Genomic DNA, 10,355 nt, shown 5'->3' with positions numbered 1-10,355 from the left:
AGTGTGTTTTTATATTATATAATTATGATAATAAAAATAAAATGTAATGTATTACAAAAGATATTCAATATTGAATTTATATAAAACTTCCATGTAAAATATTCTCAGATTATTTACCTAGATACTTAGGCTTACTTCTCTGGATGTAACTTTAATATAGGATTATATGCCTAAATCTTTAATATGAGATTAATATAAGATTATATAAGGGGTCATCAGCATTTCTTGGTTTTGACTTTTTTTTTTTTTTTTTTTTTTGCGGTATGCGGGCCTCTCACTGTTGTGGCCTCCCCCGTTGCGGAGCACAGGCTCCGGACGCGCAGGCTCCGGACGCGCAGGCTCAGCGGCCATGGCTCACGGGCCCAGCCGCTCCGCGACATGTGGGATCCTCCCAGACCGGGGCACGAACCCGTATCCCCTGCATCGGCAGGCGGACTCTCAACCACTTGCGCCACCAGGGAGGCCCGGTTTTGACTTTTTAATGATCATCTCTTGCTAGTCAACACGAATGAGAAACTCTGTTCATATAAATTGCTAATTTAAAATATTTAATTTAATTTTAAAAATTTATAATAGTTGCCAGGAAAATCTAACAGTTTTTCATTCTTTTTTCTTTTTTTTTTAACATCTTTATTGGAGTATAGTTGCTTTACAATGGTGTGTTAGTTTCTGCTTTATAGACAAATGTGATATTGAAATTTGTTGTGATGATGCAAATAGATTTTTCAAAACAATATAGCTTTTTCATATCATGTACTTCAAAGTAATGATGAAGCTCTAGTGTGAGGAAAAGACAGGTGTTATTAGAGCAGTCACCTTGCAAATAGCTTGAATGTCACTAAAAGAATCCATCAGCACAAATACGTGGCAGCACCTCCTGTGTCACGACCAAGATTCCAAGCTGCCACCTGTGAAGTGCCTGCCCTGAGCCCCCTTGGGCTGTGATCTGGGCACCATGGGCACCTGGTACCCAAACCCCTCCAGCAGCTCCATGGTCCTAGGGCCACAAGGCAGAGATGTGCTCTGCAGCTGGCACAGAGGGGGCCTCCTGGCTGGAGGGCACCCTTGAGCTTGTTTAACTGGTTGCCGCAAAGCGAGGTGTGTGGGATGTGGCCGGTTCTTCTCATTGCTAATAGTGATCTCACACAATCAGAGCTCCTCTGTTTAGGGCTCTCTCGAGCCTCCAAGGAGCTTCTTGAATGTAGGTGACTAGTTACAAGTGGCTGCACCAGACCCTCCCTGACTGCTGGGGAGTCAGTGTCTTACAGAGCACCCGAGTCCCCCTCTCGGCACAGCAGTGGACCGCACGCAGCGCACCAACTGGAAAGCTCCAGTCTGGAAAGCCAAGGAAGAAAGTATTGACATGAATAAAAGAGTGAGAAGAATGACTTAATATATGAAAGATACATGCATGTACGTTAAGATAAATATCTGAAAATTACCGGATTTTCTATTTACTAACTATAATGAGTAAGGAAACATAACAGAAAAAATGATTGCACTCCCAATAGCAACAAAAGAGATGAAATACCTAGGAATAACTTAACAAGAAATATGAGAGATTTATATGAATAAATGACAAGATTTTACTACAAAGTATAAAAGAAGACTTTAGTAAATAGAACCATACTGTGTTCTTGGATGGGAGAACTGGATATTATAAAGATGTCAATTTCCTACCAAATTAATTTATAGTTATACTATAACTCCAATCAAAATCCCAATAGAGTTATTTTTGGAATATGACAAAATCATTCTAAAGTGCAGCTAGAGGACAGCCAGCAAAAGTAACTAATACATTTTTTTAAAATAAATTTATTTATTTTATTTATTTATGTTTGGCTGCGTTGGGTCTTCGTTGCTGTGTGTGGGCTTTTCTCTAGTTGCGGCAAGCAGGGACTACTCTTCGTTGCAATGCACGTGCTTCTCGTTGTGGTGGCTTCTTTTGTTGGGGAGCACGGGCTCTAGGTGTGCAGGCTCAGTAATTGTGGCGCGTGGGCAACTAATACATTTTGAGAAAAAAAAAATGTGGATGGCGGAGAGGGATTAGTTTTCCCAGAAAGTAAAAGACAACAGAAAGGAACAATAATGTTTTCAGTTTGTTTCTACTGCTAGTATAGTTTAGGGAAACAGAATAGATAGGCCAGAAATAGCCCATAGAATATATATGATGATGATAAAGATGGTACACAGCACAGGATGGAAGTGGGGGGTTCTCCGATGAATGGTCCTAGATATTTATTGGTGGGGGTGGGAGGAAGGATTGGAGGGAAAGTGTTGCTAAGTGTGTGTTTCTGCGCACGGGTCTTCAACTAGAGTCCCACATCCCACTTCTCTCCCAAGCCCTCACTTTCTATTCCCTAGGGTAGGAGGAGGGAAACACCTCACTGATGAGTTTAGAAGAAGAAATAGAGTGTGAGTGGCTCAGACCCCTCCTCTCTTGGATCTGCTGGGCTGCAGAGAAGCTGAGTGCTGTTCTGTCCTCTGCTCTGTGGCCCCTTATTGAGGAAGTTCCTGCTCCTGCCCTTTGGGGATTCACTGTGGTCTAGCAGGGCCTGGGTTCGGGTGGCCCAGGCAGCTTAATCCAGGGGTGAGGTGTATTAACAGACTATTTTGGCTGTTTAATCTTAAATTACATATTCTAATCAGCTTTACCCAGAAATAAAGGAGACAACATCGGCCTGCATTGCCTTTATCTCTTAATTGGTTTCTAACTCATGAAGGGGAAAGGATATTATTTGTTGGTCCAGTTAAAAACTCCAAAACTGGACCAAGTGGTTGGCTAGTTGGGGAAAAAATTTATATCATAATGCATGCCAGTATATGAAGAATAACTTTTATAAATGTCAAACTATTAAAAATAAAAACTGGAAGACAATATCCAATTTCTGGATCAGAGAAGACTCTCCAAGGTTAAAAACAAATGCAAAGATCCCAAAGGCAAAGATACATAGCTCTAACAAGATTTAAAAACAGTGTGTACATATAAAGAAGCAAAAGAAAAAACCAAAAAGAATAAAATGACAATTATCAAGCTGGAAAATTATTTCTAGTAAACATTACACGAACTTACTGCCATAAATTTCTCAAGTAAACAGATAAAATGACCAAGAACATGAATACCTCAAGAGATGAATGGGGAAAAATATTTAATAGACAATTCACAAAAAGAAAAGTACATATAGTTACTGAATATGTGAAAAATGTCATATTCACAAATGTCCAAAGAGATGCAGTTAAAATGAAACATTCTTTGTCGATCCATTTGGGAAAAAATGATAAAACAAGAATGCTAGTACTGGTGATCACCGTGACTGGTAGGAACATAAATCAGTACCATTTTTCTGAAAAGAAATTTGGCAACATTTATCATGAGTCTTAAAATGCTTATACCTTTTGACTCCAATAAATCTAGGAATCTACCATAAGGAATTTGCAGAAATGCAAAATAAAGATTTATGTGCCTAGGTTTTTTTTTTTTTTTTTTTTTTTTGTGGTACGCGGGCCTCTCGCTGTTGTGGCCTCTCCAGTTGGGGAGCACAGGCTCTGGACGCACAGGCTCAGCGGCCATGGCTCACGGGCCCAGCCGCTCCATGGCATGTGGGATATTCCTGGACCGGGGCACGAACCCGTGTCCCCTGCATCAGCAGGCGGACTCCCAACCACTGCGCCACCAGGGAAGCCCCGTGCCTAGGTTTTTATGATAAAATTAATGGAATAATATGTGTATGTCCAACACTAGTAAAGGCAAGTACATTATCATATATTAGAATATGACATGGCCATCAAAATTAAGCTACAAAGAGCTTTAAAATCATCTAAGAACATTAAAAAAATCAACAACAACAAACTTATAAACCTCTCTGTTAAAACAAAATGATCTAAGGAAGCTTGTGAGTAGATTTAAAGTTCAGCAAGATTGCCTAGGTTAGAAGTAGGTAAGGGGAAGAGGCCAACAAGAATAGAGAAAACATAAGAGCTGGAAAGAACCTATTACAAAAACGAAAACAATTGCTCAAGTCTGAACACTGGCTATGGTTGGGCCACAAGTCTGACTCTTTGCAAATTCAAAAAGCAAAGATGTTTTAGAACATCACAGTGTGGAATTTGCTAGGGAGGCAACGTGAGATACATACAAAGATTGTTAGGCACGATTAAAGGCACACATGAGCTTCAGCAATATGATTTTTGTGGTGGATCCGCTTGGCAGACATCTGTGATTTTCTCCAGCAACTCTCAGCAGCCTGAAAATAGCAGAAGCCACAGCATCAGAGGCTGAGAAAATGGGTGTTGGGTAAATTCAAGTTTGGAAATCGACACAATGAAGGTGGGAGAAAACCAGGGTGGTAAAAGCATCTAGGGTGCTGGTTTGAGCAATCATTTATTCTCTCAGCAAAATGTATACTTTTTGACACATACTGTGTACCAGGCACTGTCCTAGTTATTTTTGGATACATCAGTAAACAATAACTAAGATCCCTAAATGTGAGAGTGGGGTGGGGAGGGGACACAGCATAAGGAATAATCACAATAATGTGTGTAATGAGGAACAAAAGAAATGATTGTGCAGGGTGGAGGGAATTGGGAGTGTGGACCAAGAGTGGGTGAGGATGTGTGGCTGGGCAGTGAGACTTCAAGGAAGTGAGGGAGTGAGTCAGGAAGATACCTGGACCACTGGGATCTAGAACGGGCAGTGAGGGAGGAGAGGTGAGGCAAGGACCTGGGTCTTAGATGGGGAGAGTGAGAGGGTCTGGGCACAGTTCGTGCGGGAAAGAAAGAACAATCAGGAAGCTGTCCCAAGAGTGGGGAATTCCTGAGCTTGGAAACATAGAGATTCACAACTTTTATCTTAAACTCACTCCCTTTACTCACAGAACTATTTTAAGATTTTCCAGTTACACATGTCCCCAGAGGTGCAGCCTTTTCCCTGCCTTGATTTCAGAGCAAGTGCTATGTGGGCAGAGTGAAAATTAGGATTTTATAAGAGAAAACGCCTTGATAAAAATTTTTTTAAAGGACTGAGTGACTCACACCTTCCAAAGTGCCTTCTTTAGGGGTTTCAAAGTAAAGATAGGATTGTAGAGCACACAATTGTACACACAAGGTGATCACAACTTTGTCAGATAACAACACAGTACAAAATCATATGCATAGAAAGAAAAGAAAAGGAGGATGGAAGAAAACACCAAAATATCCACTGTGGCTGGCTGTCTTTGGGGTGGGACTACCTAAGCTCTTTTCTTCCTTTGTTTCTTCTTGTTTTACTTTTATAATGGTTGAAGAATCTTTTACTTAAACATAGGCTAGGTTTTTTTCCCTCAGTTTTAAATATAGACCTGCTAGAAAGGAAGGGAATGTAATGGACAAAGGATACAAGAGATAATTAACCTAGGAAATAAAGATAGTAAAGGTAGTATGAAAAGATAGGCTACATCACTAGGAACCACAGAAATGAAAATTGAGCCTTTTTAAATTTATCTTTTTTTGCTCATTACATTGACAATTAAAAACAAGATTCATCAGGTGGAACTGGAAAAAATGGAGGCAAAGAAATCATCAAGGAAATGGTTCAACAAAATTTCCTAGAACTAAAGGAAATATAGCTGACTGAGTGGCCATCAACATAGATGAAAATAGACTCAAGTCAATGCATAGTCTCAAGACATTTCACAGCACAGAGGACACGGATAAGATCTTACAAGTTTCTAGAGGGGAAAGAAAACAGCCTATGCAAAAGAGATTCATGAATCAGAATAGTTCTGGATTTTTCAACAGCAAAACTGGAAACTAAAAGAAAGTAGAGAAATGTCCTCAAAAATATCAGAAGCAAAATGATTTCCAGCCTGTAATTTTATACCCACCAAACTATCAATCAAATGAAGATAAGACAGAGACATTGTCAAGGTCTCATAAATTTACCTCTGATCCACTCCTTTCTAGGGAGGTGACTGGAGGGTGTGCACCACAAACACTAAGGAGTAAACCAAGAAAGAAAACAGTTGAAAGAAGAGACAAGGAAAGAGAACATCTAGGTTGATGTTAAAGAAAGACCCTCAAATGGCAGCCCGCCCAGATCACAACAAGTCAGAAGTCTCCAAAAGAAAATTCCTCAGGAATATGATTTGATAGATACCCAGTGTCTCCAAACATCTTGAGAGGAATTTAGAGAATTAATGGAGAATTTGCAGTCAAATTGCTAGGAAGTATGTTGAAAAATAAGCAAATAAAAATAGGTAATTATTAATTCTAGGGGATACACAAAGTTTCAGAGGAAAGGGAATATAAATCATAGTACAACTTCTGACTCAGTTTGAATAAAGTCCAAATAGTCATCAGAATGTAAACACTGACTATCTCTCTAATCAAAGTTGTGATGTGACTCTGATGGGAGGATGGTGGACTAGGAAGGGGCATTATATGGTGGGGAGAAGAAAGCTAAATCCTTTTCTTTCATAGAAAAAAGTTTAAAAAGGGATGCGTAAGCCAGACACCTCTTCTCCCTTCGGATACTCTTAGGCCTGGATGGGAAGTTATGAGAAAGGCAGACAGCCTGAGGATAAAGGTGACACACTGGAAATAGATAGCAGAATGGAAAGATAGAATCTGGGTTCTTGGTGATCTAGCACTGAATTAACCAATCCTGGAATCTACTGAGATCGACTTGGTGTGCAAAGACCTCAGTGATGACGCTGTGAACATCTGTGGCTTCCATATTCAAGTTCTTGGTACAACTAACCCCACAAGGTGGCACATCCATTGAAGATTTTCTAAAACACTCTAAGAGCAAAGAAGAAGTCAGTGTTAATGATAAGATACATTATTATTAAACACTAACAATGTGCCATGTCCTTCAGGCTACCTGAAGATTGATAGCCCTTTCAGACTATGAATTTTACTGCCTCTGGTCTTAAATCTTTGCACACACAGAATTATTGAAAGAAGAAAATGACTTCACCTAAAATGGTCTCTAATATTTTATAGAAGTTTATGCTTTTAAGGTATAATTTCAACACATGACAAGTTACTGTTCTAAAGAAACACTATTATGTGCTAGCTACTTCAGAAATGTTAAACTAAAGAAATGAGAAAGACTATGATAATTTCTACAAGGACTTTCAAATATATAGAATTACCAAAAAAAAAAAAAAGTATCCTTAACAGGACAAAATAAATAAATGAAAATAAAGACAATGATAGGTGGAATTTTTAAAAACTCATGAAACTCACCTTTAAAATAAACATATTATAATCACAGTGTTGGAATTAATATTATCAATATGTTTGCTGGTATTGCTGGAGATTCAAGGAAACTGATTCAGTCTCTAACCATTTATCTCAAGTAGCCAAAAAAAGAAATTCACTTATAAGTTAATATATGATGACAATTGCTTATAGTTTTTAAGTTCTCTGGATGTGCTAGGCATTATATTCAGTACTTTATGTGCCTATTTTCATTTAATTTTTACAGTTATCTTAGGAAGGGAGGTATTGTTATTATTCCCATTTGGCTTGAGAAAAGTATAGTTCAGGGAAGTAGGATCTAAGCCTGGATATGTTTGGGTCCAGAGCCTGGGCTTTTGGATCCAAAGCCTGGGCTTTAACTGCTGTGCTGTATGCACTCTCATTAAAGGTGAAGAAATCTGGTATCAGATATGAGAATGATGTCTCAACCATTTCTATACTAGACATTCAGTGTAGGTATGTTAATGGGGCCCAAGTGCTCTCTGAACGCAGGTACACACACCTGGTATTTCTCCCAGCTCCGGATCTCTCTTTATGCTCAGACGTACTTGACCCTGGACTGGCTGTGCCGTGTAAATACTGCTTTCATATTTGTGTGGGGTTTTAGTATTCTATCTGTAGGTCTTCCACTTACCATATGGTGATGTCTGGTTTTGACTGCATGCTCCCATCGACCAAGGAGCATGTCTGTCTCGCCTGCTTGTTACAGAGTTCCATTCCAGTCCTAAGTTCTGCCCACCATTCACACAAACTGCAAGTAGGAAAAATGAGTGGGCAGGAGGGGCTCAGAGGGGGAGGCAATGATCACACCGCACTCACACACAAAGAGGGGAGCCATCTGAACCAAGTGTAAAGGGGAGCATGGGCCCTCTTGGCACCAAACAGAGAATCACAGTTTGATTCTCCTGATATGGCCACCATTGGCCTGCCACCCTCCAAAGGCATTTCATTTGCTTGCCAAGGAATTGGTCCAAAATGACTTGTGAAAAATGTCCCAGCAGGCTCTTGACAAACCCTGAAATGAGATGGGAAAGCGTTAAACAGGATTGGATTGTCAATAAATGATATGTAAGAACATCAACATAAAAAGCTTTTATGAAAAAATAAAAAAAGCTTTTATGTCTGTCTCAACTATTTAATCTCTGACAGTTCAGAAGTGCATCTTCCCTGCCCTGGTGTTAATGAACAGTGACATTTGAAGTGAAGCGAGCTGTTTCAATGTCCTTTGGAAATGAAAATGGAGGTGTTGAGAGAGTGCAGATGAACTCAGCTGTTTTTTAGTTGTTTCCAGCAGGAAGTTGTTCCAAATAACCTACGATATTACCAGAAATAGGAGGCGTTGGAAGTTTCTTTACATGGGGTGAGGATTCCAGAGGGAATGATCAGAAGTTTTCTTAGAAAAAAACATCATAACGGCAGGAGATGGAGAAAGGTATTCTAAGGAATACAGAATTAAGAATATGCGAGATACCAGAAACTGAGAGAGGCTTGCCTTTTGGACTATGGTTTAGGGATAGGAAGAATTATGGGATGAACTGACCTCTAGTTTCCAGAGAGTAAAGGCAAAGACCCCAGTGACATCAGTCCAATAACTGGTCATACTTCGAGACTGGGGCTATGGGTATCACTTTTGCTGGGAATACAACAAAGCTGTGAAGAATCCATTCTTCTGGTGATCCTGGAGACTCCTCTTCCTGGAAGGTTGGGAAGAGAACTCTTTGGTTCCAAGAATGCTCACCTCTTGAAAAATTAGCAGTGGTGCTCAGTGGCTTGGAATCCTCTGTGCATTTGTTGTAATTTGGGATGCTATCTATGGTAGGAATTATGAACATTACCCATTTATTCATTACCCGTTATTCATTTTATAATTTTAAGTAGTTATAGAAGTTTATAGTTGTTGCTATGTTTTATGGCACATCATTTGTGGCCCCTGTGATGTATGAAATGATGAAATCCAGACAGAAGACAACCCCAATTGTAAACTTTCCTATGGGAAAATAGACCATGTTTCTTAATGTTGTAATTACAGGTATATTCACATAGGTACAGAAAAAAAATTCCTAAGACACCAAATATTGACAGTGAATTTTTAATTCTTCATTCAGATGTTTCTTTGATTTCTGAAATGTATATAATAAGCATATATTATTTTATAATAAAAATAACAGGTTATTTTGGAACAGAAACACAGTACTGTCTACTGCACAGCTGAATCAGAACAATCCAAAAATCCTCTGTAATGGGGGATAAGAATGCAGTTACACCATAATTTAAAAATAGGAAATACTGAAAAGTAAGTACTGGGGATATACGAGAAGGTGTCTTCAGTTCTCAGGTGTTGGAAATAAGGTCAAAAGCCAGTTGTTCACAGGGAAATGTGGCTTCTGTCTTTCTATAGGAATTCTGTTAGTCTAGGAGTCATCACCCATTAGTTTGAAGCTACTCCAGGACTGTGTATGAAATCCAGAAAGAACTGTGATGGCTTCACTCAGTCCATCTGGAAGATTCTCCTGGACAGGAGCCCTGGCCTGGTCTCAGTACTGAAAGCCTAGGAGACACACACACACACACACACACACACACACACACAGAGAGAGAGAGAGAGAGAGAGAGAGAGAGAGCACCTAACTTGCTTCTTGACTCAGTCTTGCGTTATACCTGCACTTGAAGGAAACATCTGTTCGTCAGGTAAAGGGTAAATATTTTAAATACTCGTGGGTCAGACCCTATCACTGCTTTTGGATCAGCTTTTGGAAATGAAAATTTCAAAGTCCCATTTGGCAAGATAGAGGGTCCCACGTTGTTTCCCTCCAGCAATTCAGTGAACAGCAGTTATGTGAGGACCTTTGTCATAGAAAGACTTCGCTAGACCTGTGCTTTGACTTGGTTCTGTATCATCCCAATGACTCTGGGAAAATCTACTACTGACATCTGGTCACTTGCCTTCCAGATGACCCCCAATAATTCTTTCCTCTTCCTATTTATACCCTTGTGTAGTCCCCTCTCACCCTGTATGAGGTAAATAAATGGTAACAAGTATTTTTATTTATATTGTATATACAAGAAACTGAGACTCAAAGGAATTAAGTAACTTGATTAGTATAATGGGCTAT

This window comes from Mesoplodon densirostris, chromosome 5, assembly GCF_025265405.1.
Source record: "Mesoplodon densirostris isolate mMesDen1 chromosome 5, mMesDen1 primary haplotype, whole genome shotgun sequence".
In the NCBI taxonomy this organism is placed as follows: domain Eukaryota; kingdom Metazoa; phylum Chordata; class Mammalia; order Artiodactyla; family Ziphiidae; genus Mesoplodon; species Mesoplodon densirostris.
The sequence above is the reverse complement of the archived record's forward strand: the minus strand, read 5'-3'. Positions refer to the sequence as shown.